General features: G+C 35.8%; 1 long non-coding RNA gene across 1 annotated transcript in view; it reads right to left on the bottom strand.

Annotated features, from left to right (window-relative positions):
* LOC147653637 (uncharacterized) overlaps nt 1–13,341 on the bottom strand; it is a 689,274-nt gene that overhangs the window by 572,070 nt on the left and 103,863 nt on the right. The gene's annotated exons all lie outside the window — the stretch shown is intronic.

The raw sequence follows: 13,341 nt of genomic DNA on the forward strand, positions 1-13,341 counted from the left end.
AGCAAATCAGCTACTGGGAAGTTGTGATGCTTTTGAAGCAACTACCTCAACTACATTGTCACCAGTTTCATGGTATACAAGTGATTCTGAACTACTGTGTAAGTGTACCACACCATGATTATGTTAATAATCCTACAGTCAGGTTCAGAGAGTGCTGTGGAAAGACAGTGCAATGCAGTAGAATTCAACTGGTGGTGGCATCACACAGATCCATTCACACAGAGGACTGGGCTCTATGTGTGAGGATAAGTTGCTAATGTCTGAATTACATCAGGCAGCTCCTTGAAAAAGTTGGGTGTTTGCTGTCTTTTGGATTAGTGGATGTGGGAGCAGGTTGTTTATTTCAGTGTTTTGCATTATTTTCAAGCTCTGTTGCACAATTTCTGAGTGTGTTTCAGAAACAATTTCATCTTGCCTCTATTGTCTCATTTAAAGCTAAGATAATGTGGGGTTTTCCTCCATGAGGTAAAATAGCTAAGTACAGCTAGAAGCAAGTACTCTCAAAGATTTTGGTAAAAAATGATAAGCACAAGCGGATGAAGTACTAACCAACATTATGTACTGGCCTGGCTTTAATCACTGTGGTGTCTGTTTTATTTCAAGGCCTTGTACTTCTGTTTCATGTGTCCCTACATAACAACTGAGTTGAGGGTTATCCTGGGTTTCAATGCCTGATTTTTATTCAAATTTTAAGACAAAAATTATCACTAAAACCAACAGAACTTTCTGTTAACTTTGACTTGGTTAAGCTAATATTTGCTGTAAATTAGACTTTTGTTTGAAAACTTTGGCCAGCTCTACTGATTTTAGATACCTTTTAGATCCAGGCTGTTTAAGTGACTGGATATCTGCCTTCAGAGCATCTGTGTATCTGAGCATCCTCTGAAACATGTGCTAGTTTCCTCCACTGCAGTTAAGCAGAAATTGTCTTCTCAAAGGCTCAGCAATCCTGAGGGAAAATGCAGAGAAAATACAAAGATTTCTGTTGATGAGGTGCATTTCAAAGATGAGCTGCAGAAATCTGTACCCCTAAAGACTTGCTGCAGGTCTGAACTGCATTAGTGTACACACCAATGTAATCAGGGAAAACAGATAAATATTTGACATCTAAACTTTTAAAAAGTGATGGTGAAAAAATACTCAAATTGTATTATTGACATAAGGAATAATAAAACAACCAGTAATTATGATGCATAAAACATTTGCTGCAATTGAAATTGATATTATGTTCCTCAGTTTCACTCAATAGTCTCTTTCTTTCGCAGTTGAGCTAGCTCACAAGTGTGGATGTGCTTTATGTTAAAAATAATAGCAAAAGGGTGATTCAAGGTAGAAGAATAAAAAAGAGGGTTAATACTTTGGATTAAATTCCTTTTTTTTTCTTTTTTAATTCATGCATGGGTAGATGTGAATTATCTGTTGAGATTCAATATTTATCTCTATTGTAGGAAAGCTGTTTGCCTTGACAATTACACATATTTGGAAAATGACTAATAATTTGCTTTTTAAAGCAAAATCATTCTAAATACCTACTGTGCTTCTCAGATTATTTTTTCTTAGAATCATTGCATGTTCTTTTCAAATTCTCCTGCTTCTCATATACTAGAAACTATGCATTTCAATAACTGTACAAGTTGAAGCTTCAATAAGAAATTATAGCCTCAGAGCTGGGCACAGAGAGGATGGGTCATGCAGTGCATGTACTCATCTTGGCTGCATTATTAATTGATTCTAATTCTTATTACTGATGAGCTTTTCGACCAAATACCTTTCTATCCCAAAGGAAAAGAAACAAACAAACAACCCCCCCCCCCACAACAACCCAAAAGTAACAGAACAGAGAAATAAACCAAACTAGTTTCCTTGTGCCAAAATAGAATCAGCTACTTAATATAATTTCACATTCAACAATACGCTAATAAAGTGAGTTTCACAGTAATAAGCCTGGTTTTGATTCCTCTTTAAAACAGAAATATTTTGATTGTTTCAAATGAGAGCATGCATTGTGGAAGTACTGTAGATGCTGAGGCAAAGTGTTCTTTTGTATTAAAGAAACCAGTTTTAACACTCAAGTTTGCTAAAAATAGTGTAAAATGCTTCACCACTATCACCAGAACAAATTGAAGAGCAACATTGTCCCCTACTGGTCAAAGAAATATTTTATCCCCTATAAAACAAAGGTTGATTCCTGCACTGAAATATTCAGTGCTGAGGATTTACAGAAAACGATACACTCCCCAGCAAATGTGGATTGTGCTAAAATCTCAGTGGATTCAAATGTGCTGGTTCTCTAAAGAAATTGAATTCAGTTTTAATAGCAAGTAGATTATTCAAATGGTACAGAAATTTAATTTAACTTAGTCTAGCCCTTAAACAGAAAAACTATTTGTATAACAATCAAGCTGAATCATATATATTTTTTATATATATAGACATATATGCATGCACACAAACAAGTATGTATATATAAGATGCAGTGAATTTGCAGACGAAAGACAGTTTGCAAAATGATGAAGGGAGAAGGAAGGAAAACCATAGACTTAGTTTGATCCAGGATGATGCATGTCAGCTTTTTGTTTCATTTGGCAAAGGACAAGAAATTGTACATGCACAAGTCTCACTGATGTGTGTCATGAGATGCAAATCTAAGTAGTAACACTTGGGAGGAGTCCCCAAAAACTGTCCTCACAAGGGAGGCCCTGGTGACTCTCATCTGTACACACCAATGACAGAACTGAGGAAATCTTAATAGAATCCCAAGTCTTCCTACCATCTTTCAGTGATGTGAAGCAGACAAGCTGGGAACAATCAAATAAGCTCTGCCAAAAACTTTTAAGCATTGCTGCTCACGCCAGGTGTCTCAACAGAAAGAGTGCCCTGACAAACTGGCTGCTCCAAGACAGGACCAGCTGCTGGTCCCTGCTTGGGAGCAAAATGCCCTTTGGTTGCAAAGAACCCTACTAGATTGCTCAAATTAGGGTCATTGAACTACTGTAAAAGCAAAAACATACATGGAGAAGAGTCGTTATCCAATAAATTGAAAAATAAATTCTTATTAAATTGATTTCTGCTTGAAAAATCCCTGACAGTTCTAGTGATGAATTTGCCAACATCTGACAGCCTTTCAAGGATTCTACGGGGATGTGTTCTCTCCTTCTTCTATCATTAAACTTTTTCCCTTTTTTCCTCTTCTTCTGCCTTCTCTGTCTAAGTAATACTTTCTCAAAATAAATTATTTTGAAGGAGAATAAAGAAATTAGAAACTCTAAGAAGTCATGAGACTGTCAATATTTCCAAATTTCACAGTCCACAATGTACAATGTCTTTCTACACCCTGTTTTGCAGGCTCTTGTTTTCTTCCTAGCTAGCTTATATTGACATTTGCTTGAAGCTAGAGCTTTATCTTGCTTTGAACACGGGAGACAAAAAGATGAAGACAGCAATCATCACAACCCTCCTTGGGCTTCCCAATGCCTGCATCATTAAGGAATAGGAAAAGGCCAGGAGGTAATTGGTATGGTAGTAAGTCAGGAACATGTCTAAAAATTAGCAGAAAAAAAAATAAATTATAAAACTATGCAGCAAGTTTTCTTCAAACACATAAAGATAAACTTCCTCAGCCATTAACCATAAAGCCAAAAATTAATACATTTTCCTAGAAGGTAGTGCCATTTTGAGCATTCCCATGAGGAAGTTTTCATTCAGCTTTTCTACATGTTGAATGAGTACACAAAAAGTGTTACTCACAAAAAGGGAGTAACACAAAAAGTTAGGATCTAGAAGATTGGCATTGCTTGTAGCTTCCAGTCCTGGAGGTGTAACCCACAAGGAGAGTTAGATAAAATTCTTTTCTTGGGTCCCATCAGACTTTGATAGTATGTATGTGCTGAAAGGCTCAGTCTTTGCAGTGAAAGCAGGCACAGAACCCCATGTTTTACATTGCCTGGGGTAAGGCTGGAATTTCTCTGACTTCTCAGACTTAGATATTTTTATAACAGTCATGCAGAGAGCTTCATAATGACATATTGTGTTCTAGCAAAATCAGGGCCTCTAGGGAAAGAAAGAAAAAGCTGTTTTCTGTGTTTGTTTTACACTGGTCATGCAATTCTTTCAAAGGCAGATGGTCAGAGTGAAAGCCCTTTGCATATTGATGTGTGTTTTTTCATGCACTCTAGTGTGTATTTGGGGTTTTCCCCAAGGAAGATACCCGTATCATGTTAAATCAAATTGTGTGTGCGTTTCTGAGGGCAAATACTATGGAGAGCTGATGAGAGCCTCAAGTCAAGGCTTTAAAACCCTCATGGAGCCCTGTGGAACATCAGAATTGAGTGGAAAGTCTGCAAGAGGTTGTAGCAGCTCAGTGGAGGCTGCAGACTTCCAGTTTCATTCGTATGGTACTTGGCTCTACTGCCTTTCTTCTCCTTAGTTTTCAGAGCTAAAAATAAGATCTAGTTTGCATCTAGTCACCTGTAAGTGCACAGGAGTGGAGGCCCCTGAGATTTATTAGACAGAGCATTGTGACAGTCTGGCTTTTGCCAAAGTTTGTGCAGATATTTTAAAGAATTTGCATGAGGAGCTCTCTGTAGCTCTCTATTATGCTATAAAGAGGAGACCTTGTGAGTTAAAACCTTTTTTAGTCCTTTCTTACCTATTTTTCTGTCTGAGACATAATTTCGTAAAAGGAGTGTTTTTTATTACCTAACCTAAGTTCTTCCTTCTGATTTACTCATGTTTATTACTCAATATTGATACTTTCTTCTGACTTACTAGTGTTTTTTCAGTGAAATTTATGGGTTTTTTTTCTTTTTCTAATTTCTTATAATTTTTCTATTTTCATCCCTTCACTAACTAGAATTAAAGTTCAACATTTGTAATTTTTTTGGTTTTTGCTGTGGAAACAAGAAGATATTTAATTTCATATCATAAATTAAAGTGTCAGAACAGTTTTTAATATGTTTCTGTATACATTGTACTGATACTTAAAAGTTACTTATGAGTCTTTTCTAAAGAGTTAGCAAACCTTTCCTAATAAGTCTGAGTCTTTGAATGATAGTTTATTTCTGCATTAGGTAAGGCAAATAATTAAATTTATCTTCTCCAGAAGTGGTAGGTGCATGGTGAGCAGATGGGAAATTAGAATTTACAGCTAACTTCCTAATGCTAAATTAGAATTTTTAAGAAGAGCCAACAGTTGAATAATTCATATTTATGCTGCATCATAAAATGAAACCAAATTTATGTAGTTTTAAATACATCCTGTAAACAGTGTTACATTGCAAACTTTTCTAAACAACACAAAAGAACACTGAAGCATACTATACTGAAGCATACTATACTATTTCTTACTTTCCAGTGAAAAGTACTGACTGTAAACACCCAGCAATATTACAGGAATGTAAATGTACCAGTAAACGTGGATTAATTTTCCTATGAGCTAGCAGTCTAAATGTGATCACTGTGTCACGCTGTGGTAATGATTAGTGTCCTCTGTTTCAGTGAAGGGACCACACCAACTGGAGCTCCACTCTGGAGAGGAGCTGTCACTGCTGACGCCTCTTCAACCTCGACCTTCACATGCCTGGGGAAACCTTCAGCAGAGAAAGCCTAGAGGTCACTTAGTCCAGCCCCCTTATCATCACAGGGCAATTTCAAAATTAAATCCAACAACATAGTCTGAGCAGGTTCCTTTGGGTCATATCTCGTGATGAGCTAAATAACTTCAAAGACAGGTTTCCATGACTCTTCTGGCCAAAGTAGAGTAGATCCACATGGAAATGAGAACAAAATGGAAAAGACCTAAAGAATAATAGATGATGGCAGAAAGAAGTAATTAACACTTTGCATAAAACAAGAAGGTAGTTAAAAATCTAAATTTATGCATAGCTGAGATAGGAAAAAATATTAGACACTGCAATATTTCAAACAGTACAGAAAGAGTCTTAGTATCACCTGCTACTGAAAGTAAGAGTCTACATGCAGAAACTTCTTTGTTCTGATTAATGTAGAATTATTTGTTTATAAGACTGTCCAGATACAATTAAGACTGTCATCTAAGAGCAGAACATATAACTAAGAAAAGCATGACCATTTAATTTTTTAAAAATGGCAAAAAAGCTCTTTAAAAAGACTAAGATTTCTTTTTTTCACTTACCTTTTTTACCATCTTTTTCACTGAAATATTATGGTAATCTTTGACAGAGAACCTGTGTACACATATGCTTATGGACCCCTGCCTGCTTGTAGCTCATGCAAGTTCTTTTAGGCTTGTCCTTGTACTTGCCATTACAGGACTGCCATATAAACTTTCCCAGGTAGATGTCAGACTACTGTTTGAATTCCGCATGGCTGCATTTTAGATAGAACTTTCTAATCATTACAAAACTCTCTGAAAATATTGCTAGTGTGCTTCAGAAACAAAGAAACTTCTCTGATAGCTTTGCAATTTCTATCAGCTTAACAGACATTTAGGAAAAAATATGATGCTTTTTTCTTCCTAATAGTTAGCAGTAGTGTTAGTGGTTCCTGAATGGGGTCAAAAATTTCTAGTTCTTCGACATACTCCTTAGGCATAGCGAAGAATCTTATGTTTACACTTAAAATATTTTATCTTGGCAAATTCTGACTGAAGTCAAAGGGCCATTAGCTTTTCCATTATGAACCCAATTAAAATGTCCTAGTCTCTATTGATTTAAACAATATTAGGATATTACTTAAACATAGTTTTGTATTTATCATAGAGATAATTTTAAATCTAACCAGCAATTGCAATTGTTCTTTCCCTCTAAACATTTTCTCAACTTTCCAAATTATCCATAATCCTTTATTTTGCATTCCAGAGTTTGTCTGTGGTTTGGACTCCAGTGATTTTTTCATAGACTATTATGTGCTCTGAGGTTTATTTTTTGACTGTCTTGCAGTGAAGGGAATACTTGAAGAACTATCCTACAGAACACCACATCTGCCCACAGTCTGAAATTCAGTCCTGTCTTCCTTGACAAATTTTGGCCTTCCAAGAAACTTTTAGGGCAATTGTCAATAAATCTTACATCTTTCTCTAAGAGTGATGACAAAGGAAGTCAAGTTACACAAGTTTCAGTCATTTAAGACATTATTTCTTAGACTGGTTTTGTCCCTCAGCCACAACACTGCAAGCAGAATCTAGCATGTACCTTGGCCTCAGCATTTAGCTTTATTGGAAATGTCTTTATTCCAGCATCATTGAATCCTACAAAAGGCTTTTGGTTTAAGCCCAAACCTCAGGCTATAAAAACCAAGAAGGTTAGGTTAGGTTGGGCTAGGTTAGGTTAGGTTAGGTTAGGTTGGGTTAGGTTAGGTTAGGTTAGGTTAGGTTAGGTTAGGTTAGGTTAGGTTAGATTAGGTTAGGTTAGGTTAGGCAGGGCTGAGTAGTGTTAAATTGCATTGGTTTGGGTTAGGGTCATGATATTCAACGGCAGGAAAAGAATTTACATATTTCAGAGTGTAAATTTTACGCAGGAATTTAATGTTGTTTGACTTCTCTGGTTTTTGAAGGTAGAGAGAGCAGGAAGAGGAGACCTCTCAGGTAAGATACAGGGCAGCAGTTCTTGCAGAGACAATTGGCAATTTTGCCTGAATTCTGGAAGACTCTTCTTCCATGTCCTTGGAATTCTATATTAAAATTAATTTTGGAAATGACATGTCCTGTCATAAATACAGTTTTCCAGACTGTGACATTTACACACCGTGATTCTCAGCAACCCATAGACATTGGGTGAATATCCAACCTAGAAATTAGAGCCAGAAATTTGAGGCCAATGTTTCCGACACACCGAGGACAGATTTTTAGTAGTGATGATGAGAGATTCACCCAGGACTTTACTGAATGACATCTAAGAAAGTTTGTAAGGAAAATGGAAGGACAAATTGCATTTGAAATTCAATGATTTCCACATCAATGTCACTGAGGGCTGAACTCAGACACCCTGGGGAACTGGGATCTACAGGCTAATGTAGCTTCTCCTGAAGCTGGGCACCTGTAACATCATTGTGGGTAGAAAGGAGAAGTTCATTCTTACCTCTAAGAAGGTGGCTCACAGTAGTCAATCCCATCATGGTTAAGAGACTTGCTCAGGAAGTGGGATCCCCCTGTCCTAGAGAGATGTGAAGTTACAAACTCTTAGGTAAAAGTTATGGCCTATGTCTCCTGCTGATGCAGAGCTCATGCTTCTGGAGATGGAAAGAGATCATGCTAAAGCAATTTTAAGTCTCCAGTTTACTTCTTGCAGCTGTCAGCTGCAAGATCTGAACCTCTCTACAATTTTGAATAAACCAGTTATGCTGCATCATACTGGACTAGCCAATCCCTATTTTTCCAACACAAGACTGTAAATTTATTTATACAGTGTACCATTTTGGGGCAGGAACTCTTTTAAAGTGCTTTAGTTTATTTCTTTAAGGTTTTCTTTCTTCTGAGGGCACTTTTCTTCCTCACAACTTTCTTGACCTACAGAAACATGAAACTGTAAAGTAAAAATAATAAAAGTATTTAAACTCCCTTGCTGAGTTTCCACACTACAGAAAATCAATTTAATTCCTCTATTGTTACTTTTTCTCTTTACAATTTGTATTAAATAAGATGAGGCAACTTATTCATTGAAATCTCCACATTTTAACTTTGGGGCCACAAAACACCTGATTCTTTTTTCCCCCCTCCTGCTCTCTAAACCTTTCAGGCAAATGAAGTGTAGATGAGCACTCCCTAGGAATCTCAAAAGAAGGGAGATTTCCTACTCATTGAGACTTTTGTTAAAATATCCTTTAAAGAAAAAAACATTTAATGTTTACCAGTGCCCAGATGGACTTAGATCTCAAAAGTTCTCTCAAGGCCAAATTCACTGCCTTTACATGAGCCAGAGAATTATGTCTTTGATAGAACAATAATTCATTTTACTTTCTGTGATTATTCATTTCCAAGTGGAGCTTGTTTAAAAATGACTCAGACTTACATGGTCCAGAAGCTTTTTCAAATATCAATGACACTATAGATTTTTCTGACAATTCCAAACACAGTATTGTTTGCTGAAATTGTGAGGCCAAAAATTGTGGGGGAAAGGTGATCTGGTAAATAGAAGGATTTAAAAAGTATGAAGGTAATTAAATCTCTCTGCCAGCCAGGAAGCAAAAGAAAGAGGTGTACTTTCAGAGGCATGTCCAACAGTTAAGGGAGGAAAGCCAAATTACCAGGAAATCTAAACTAAACAAAGAGGGCTAATCTCTGAACACAATGTGGATAATCTCTGCTATTGAAAAAAAAAAAATAGAACCCAACCTAGCTACAATTCACAATTACCTTGCTTCCTCACATGTTTGGGTTTACAAGGACTGGGAATACTCAAACCAGAGGCATGGTGGATCTGAGGAATTTTGCTGTGCTTGTGGCTGTCAGTTCCTTGACAAACAGCTAGGAAGTCTCACATTCCTGATCTTCATCTTCATGAAAACAAGGCTTCTTTTCCCAAAGACTCCCCTTAGCTTGCTGTTAGTCTAAAGATACAGTCACAAAGCAAAACTCAAAGAGCAAAGATCCTGAAGGGAGCAAACACAGAAAAAGACTACATAAAGTACAACACCCTCAGACACTTTGATGGCCAGAACAGCATGAAGTGATATATTATTTAACCACAAAATCCCAGAGGAGGTTATTTGGTCTCATAATAGCATCAGGGTGCAATTTCTGGTCCCTAAACCCACCTTGTTTGATTTAATCCAGGAATCTCAGTACCATACTCCATTAAACACTCTGCAGTATTTGCCTACATCCAGGAACTCAGCTTTTACCATGAGTGTCATGACAAAAGTCATTGTAAATTCAGAGTGAACTTCAGCATCTCTTCAGTGCTTCTTCCCGCTCATCAAATTCAGTTCTGTCACTGGAGATCAATTCAGGTAATTACTCTTTCAGATACAAAAGTCAAGAACACTAAATTACTATGATTTCTAATGTTACTTAGTGAAAATTTTAGTGTACAAATAGTATACAAGTTTTTCACTTTGATGCCCAACATGGACACCTAGGCTACTGTGTTTCTGTAGGTAGCAGCTCTGAGGAAAAAAGGAAATTGGCCAAAACCTAGCAATTTTGGTGAAGGATTTTAAAAAAATTTCCTTCATTTAGATAAAAAAACCTCATCCCATCCACAATTAGCTCTGCAAGAGAGAGAAAGGATAATAAAACAAAATCTGTTCTAATCTTCCCATAGATTGTTATTTCTTGTAGATGCTTTTCATTTTACAAGTTTTGCAAATGTACTCATTAATAAACTCCTAATTATTCAGAAACTGCTAAACATTGACAAATGCAAGCCTGACATAGACTTGAGAAAAATATTTTTGAAAACAGTTGTGATTCTTAATGTTTATTCAGCTTTTGTTGCCATTACAATTTCTTTTCAGGAAAGGTAATATTGCTTAGTCTAACTCAATACAGCACCTAGGATATTCTGTGCATTGTCAGCAACTACTGCTAAGTAATCTTCTTCCCACTTATTCATGTTTATTTCGAAAGTAGTCCATTCCTCAGTGCCCAAGTTAATATCCTATTAAAAAAAAAAGTTAAAAAAATAATAATATAATTTCCATGTGTTGAATTTCAATCTAAGTGTAGAGGGGAAATATGCAATGACTTTTTGGGACTGTGGTGTGCAGAATAGGTCTGTTTCTGGTGGACAATTTTTGTTCCTGGTTGCCAGCATTGTGCATCCTCTTTCAGTTATTAACATTCATCTGCAACTCATGTACATCTAGTAGTGAGGACATCTGTGCAGGCAAGGCATGCATGTACAGGCTTTGTACTCTTTCTTAAGAACAATAATGCTGTTATTCTAAACAAGTGAGGTAACTGATAATCTTTTTCCTTTCTAAAGTACGTGTCAGAAATATCCAGCAGTTCTATTATGTTGACTCAGGCTATTGTTAGCGTGAAGAGGATTGAGTTCTCCTGTTGCTTCTCGCTCAGAAGCATCCTGAGTTACCAAATGAGATATAACCTTCTCTATTTCACGCTTTCTCTTAGTACTGATATGACATTTTGTTTTCTAAAGAAAGTCTATCCATTATTCATTTCCATATTACCTGCAGAAGGATTTCTAATTAAATTCAACTGTTTCCTTTGGAGTAGTTCAAGCTTACCTTGTATTTGATTATTGCATTCTGTAGCTTTACATTTAAACAAATGTCATTGCAGGTAATAAAATTAGGGTTGCAAAGATTTTTATCTGGCTAATGATTTCTAGGGGAAAAGTTCATTCAGATTATAGGGGATTAGTAAAGTATATTTGTAAAGAGGAGCTGTGTGGTCAAATGGAAAACTGGCTCTTTAATTCTGAATCTCCCTTCTTACAAGACAAAAGCTTTTTTTATCACAACACACAATAAGTTTCTTGTTACCTATTTACTTGAGCAAGAGAAAATCCTATCTCTTAGCTGTGATTTGGATTATATATTATAATCAGAATTATTATAATGCCACAGAAGAATAACAGAAATGGTTGGACAAGTACTAACACACTACCCACAACTGCCATTAGGAAATTACTAAAAAGCTAAGAAAAAAAAAAGTTAAGTGAATCCTTCACAAAATGTTAAAAGAGAATTCTCAAAATACAAAAAAAAGCATTTTAAATCTTTCAACTATGAAAACTGGAATATTGTAAAAACATAATTATACTTTAAATATATTTTTTAAAAAATATATTTACTTTAAATATACAGACTTCTTTTTCCCTTCTGGATGGATTTGACCATTCTTTGAATTTTATTTTACTAGGTGATCTATGCATCCTTACTTCATTAAATTTATTCAATTTGATGATTAAAGCCTTTTGAGGGAAAAATGTTTGACACATTAATGTAAGATGATGTTTAAGAGTAACCTATGTGAATACATATAGAATAAATTTATTATCTACACAAACATGTTTTAGGTTTCAAGAAATGTATTTTTTTTAAGTTCTATTTAAGTAAGAAGTTATAGACATTAAAATAAACATCAAAGCTACAAAAAAATCAGAACAACAAACAACCTTAGGCATACTGACACTTGTGTATAGCTTTCTGAATTAGTTTAAAATGCAATTAGCTGTCCCTTGACAGGCCTTCTTTCTCAATAGCTGTGAAAAATAGCATGCAATGATAATATTTTTCAAGACTGTAATGAAAGACTTCAAAAAGGAAAAAAAAAGGGATAAAGAAAAAAAAAGTATTTCAAAACCAAGATTTGGGTTATTAAAAATTTTTAGCAGTGAAAGTGACAGTGAAAGGAATATAATCATTACCTTTCCAATCAGAAAAATTAGGATCAGAGCTAACAGTAAGAGCATCTCAGCTGTATACTGGTGTCCACTATCCGTGACATCATGGGAGTGCACATTTTAATTTGTGTATTCTGGAACATAATGCCATCCAGGCTGAAGTGGTGACAGTAGTTCCTCTCTTCTAAGATTTCCCTGTACCTCACACCATATTTTTCCCATTCAGAATAAAAGGTATTTTACAGCACTTACCAGATTTCATGAGAGGTTATTGTTTATTTTATTAGTGAAGCATCCCCGTTAGCTGTCTTTGTAAGATTCCTCCTGTGGCTTGAAAAATAATCCATACCTTTTGTAAACTTTCAAATTTAGTGATTTTTTCATGCAATTTACCCTTGACTTTTTAATGTCTAAATGATTTCTGCCCTTATTCAGTAGCTCCCCATAGTTTCTGACTATTTTGTCAGAATTTCTGACTATTTAGATCAAAGCCACCAGCTGCTCTTTTATTTTTTTACCTATTGGTAACCTCAGAGAGAATGACCACAATGAAAATGTCATTATTCCTATCTGGACAGAGTCAGGTTAGCAACAAGGAAAATAGGGGCCTTTTTTGTCCTCTACTTGTGAATACTGCTGAGAAATTGATGGCAGGGTAAAATAAAACCCATCAGAATGGAGTATGAATTGAAAAGCATCCAGGAAACAGAAAAGAGTGAGGTGGAGGCTTGGAGAGCTGGATGTAATGAACAATGATTGAGAAAAGCTAATGACAAAAGTGGAGACAAGAGTCAAGAAGCAACAGCAAAGAGATGAAACAGTAACTTCATTCCCTTGAGAACTATCCACTGTAGCGCAACCATGTCAGCACATAACACAAATATTGGTTACTCCAATTCTCTCTTTTGATTATATAGCTGCTTCAAAGACACCTCTCAGGATCATCTACCAACTTAAAGAAATGATCACATTTTATGAAAAGTTTTCTCAACACTCAGCAATGTCTGATAGCACATGAACTTACAGAGAAAGGTAATTTTTTTTGATTTTCCTC

This window comes from Cyanistes caeruleus, chromosome 4, assembly GCF_971803275.1.
Source record: "Cyanistes caeruleus chromosome 4, bCyaCae1.hap1.1, whole genome shotgun sequence".
NCBI lineage: Eukaryota > Metazoa > Chordata > Aves > Passeriformes > Paridae > Cyanistes > Cyanistes caeruleus.